The following is a 3,501-nucleotide window of genomic DNA, read 5'->3' as shown; positions in this document are numbered from 1 at the left end:
ATTTATATAAGCTATTTTGTGTATTTAAATTTATTGTGATTTTTTTTTATTGTGTTCATTATCTTTTGTGTGTGTTTTTTTTTGGGCTACATCAGATCTGGAGTAACGATTATTTTCTTTATGCTTGTGCACTGGAAATGACATTAAATAATCTTGATGGTAAGATGGCGCTCACAACTAATGGCAAAGTTTTGCAGACAGCTCACAAAACTACTAGATGCTCTAGCAGATATACTTCTTCTGAACTGCAATTGCTGTGGTCTGCAGCCTGTAATTTCCCTTTTAAGGATGTACTTTTGAACCAACTAAATGATTTGCTGCTTTGGCAACCTCCTGGGGGATTCGACTTTCGTGTGTGCAGGTATGGCCAGGACAGCCATCACTGGGGGTGGATGCTGCTTCCAGACCTGGTTGGCTCTGTTACTCTGTGCAAGAATAAAATTGTCAAAGGTGAGAGCAGAAAACGAACAGGTATACAGTGATGTCTGCCTGTGTTTGACCAACCTTCCTCTTTTCTTGCCACTGCCGTCAGGCAGGAGATGCCAGAGGCTTGGGTGCCATGCCGCCAGGCTGGGGAGTAGTTGTTGGCACCTCAGTGCTGAACGGGCTCTGCAGCCGTGGACTCATTTTGGGGACTCTTGCAGCTTGTGTTCCATGTGGCTTTGTTTACTTTTTTTACTATTTGCGCTATTTGATCAAGGCATCAAGGCCAAGGGCAAAAGATGGACTGATGTTCAGCTCACTACTGTGTGAAATTTTCTTGCTTCAGCGCTGAACTGGCTCTGTGGCTGTGGACTCTGCAGTTAATGCTCTGTGTGTGATTTCTGGACTTTTTTTATTGTTTGCACATTGAGTGTTTGGTCTTTGGGTGTTTTTTCATGGGTTCTATTATGTTTCTTTGTTTTGTGGCTGCCTGCAAGAAGATGAATCTCAAGGTTGTATAATGTATACATACTTTGATAATGAGCTTTGAATCTTGAATAAAGCAGACTGACAATAGTCGAGATTCCATCACTGATACCTGTGATATCTCTCAAGTCAGTTGCCATGCTCACCATTCCTCTATTTATCCTGATATTGCTTCCAATGTCATGAGCTTATAGCTAGTTAGCACTAAGCCTTCCAGAACCAAGTGTAATGTAACTGAAACAAAAACAGTTATGTTGCACCTTTCACGATCACTAGATTTCAGATGAAGATTAGCGTTATTTGTCACATTTACTTCAAAACCTTGAAGTGCTTCCACACCTCTGGCGCCAACATTGCATGACTGCAACTCAGCAACCCTGTGGGGAGAGCCCCATGCGGTCATGGGGAGAATGCGCAAACTCCATAAAGGCGAACCCTGATCGCGACACTGCCATGCCACCCCACTCAGAATACATCCAATCAGGCGTGTTAGATTAATGACCAATGCAGTGTAGGCAACGTGGAACATACCACAGTCCTCTAGACTGCAACGTGATGTTGGTTGAGGGGTAAAAATTAACTAGAAAGTATGTTCCTTCCCTTCCCAATCCAGAGATTGAAGCACAGTAGTCTGCACTAACACTCTAGGGCAATGGTGGGAGGTAGCATGTACAGCTAGTAAGTGACTTTGGACAAAATGTTAAACTGAATATGGACATAGCACATAGTGTCATACATGGAAACAAGCCCTTAGGACCAGTTGGTCCATGTTGTACCAACTGTATTGCCCAGTTATCTGGTCCCATCTGCCCATGCTTGTCCCACAGTCCTGTAAACCTCTCCTAACCATGGACTTTGTCTAGATGTCTTTTAAATGTTGCTAATGTGATGGCCTCAAACACTAATTCTGGTAGTTCTTTCCAAATATACACCACCCTTTGTGTGAGGAAGCTGCTTTTGATGTCCCTTTTAAATCTCTTGCTCCTGTCTAGAATCTTTTGCTCTTAGCACCTCCTCCATGGGAAAATGACTATGCTTTTACCCCGTCAGTGCCCCCCATGATCGTGTATATCTCTATCAGTTCACCCCTCGATCTCCTATGTTCCAGGGGGGTAAAAAGCCCTAGTCTACCCCTCTTTGTAACTCGAGCCCCCAAGATCAGGCAACATCTTGGTAAATCTTTTCTGACCCTTTCTAGTTTAATGACATCTTTCCTATAACAGGGTGACCAACATGTACACAACATATGCAGTCCCACCAACATCTTGTATAAGCATAACATACCTTCCCAACTCCTGTACTCAGTGCATTGACTAATGAAGTCCGGTGACAAACACCACCTTTACTATTCAGTGAACAATGTGCTTGCACTCTAGGTTCCTCTGCTCTATAACACTCACCAGGGCTCTAACATTTACCTTGGTTTGAACTCCCAAAATGCAGTGCTTGGCCTTAATCTGGATTGAAAACCATTTGCCATTTCTCAGCCCACACACTGTACCTTGCTGATCAAGATCCCCCTGAAATTTTTCATAATCTTTGACACTATCTCCAACACCACTTATTTTAGTATTATCCACAAAATTGCTAGCCATGCCTTGTATATTCACATCCAAATTATTGATATAAATTACAGATTTCCAATTATATCAGTAGTCCAATAAAAGAACACACACCCCATGATTCCAAAGCAGAATACTGGGGGGAGTCTCCCCTGTGTTTGACCAATACTTAGTCTTCAATAAGTATCACTAAAGTGCCACCTGATCATTATCAATTGTCGTTTGTAGGACCATGCTATGCACACAACACTGCATTTTATTCACTGCTGAAGTGACTGTCCTTCAAAAATAATTCTTACTGATTGTAATAAAGCTTAGCATGCTGAAAGTTAAAGTCTGTGCCGAGCCTTATCGGCTCATCAGGCCAGTGCTTATGCCAGTTTCCGTGGCGTGAAGCGACTGAGAGTATAAGACTCCTCCCGGATAGGACGCCAGTCTATCACGAGGTTAGCCCCCAGCATTTTGCCGGTATCCATTCTCAGCTGGGTGGACTGGAGCAGTGTGTGGTTAAGTGCCTTGCTCAAAGATACAACATGCTGCTTCGGCTGGGGCTCGAACCCACAACCTTCAGATTGCTAGTCTAATGCCTTAACCACTTGGCCATGTGCCACAGCATGCTGCAAGTCACTCCATAAATGCAAACCTTCTTTTTTTCATTTAAGACCATACTACAGAATCTTTTGTGTCCAGCCTGTCTGAAGGCAGGCAGGCCGTTAGCTTAGCTTCCTGTATAAGGGGCACAGCCTCTTGGTTTTGTGCTAACACACCTGGAGTACAACTTGAACTTCAAATTTATGCCTGTGAAACCAAGCTGATATCTGGAAGATATTTCTGTTAGCAACTGATATTTTATACAGTTGCCATGTTTCATAAAATTAACTTTTTAGACTAAAAAATAAATTCATTGCTTTGAAAGTTTCTGTGTATTGAAAAGTTGGCATGCAAAGGTGATTATACATACTGCTGTGGTGGTTATTGCTGCTGCTTGAAGTGCCCTTCTCTGCTGCAAGAGCTCTTTAACTGTGATCTT

The 3,501-nt window shown here is 42.8% G+C and overlaps 1 non-coding gene across 1 annotated transcript; it reads right to left on the bottom strand.

Annotated features, from left to right (window-relative positions):
• Positions 1–3,007: 3,007 nt before the first annotated feature.
• Positions 3,008–3,086, bottom strand: trnaa-agc (transfer RNA alanine (anticodon AGC)). Its single transcript has one exon. It is a non-coding gene; the product is annotated as a tRNA-Ala (tRNA).
• Between the last annotated feature and the right edge of the window lie 415 nt (positions 3,087–3,501).

The sequence above is a fragment of the Mobula birostris genome, chromosome 20 (genome assembly GCF_030028105.1).
Source record: "Mobula birostris isolate sMobBir1 chromosome 20, sMobBir1.hap1, whole genome shotgun sequence".
In the NCBI taxonomy this organism is placed as follows: Eukaryota; Metazoa; Chordata; class Chondrichthyes; order Myliobatiformes; family Myliobatidae; genus Mobula; species Mobula birostris.
The sequence above is the reverse complement of the archived record's forward strand: the minus strand, read 5'-3'. Positions and strand labels throughout refer to the sequence as shown.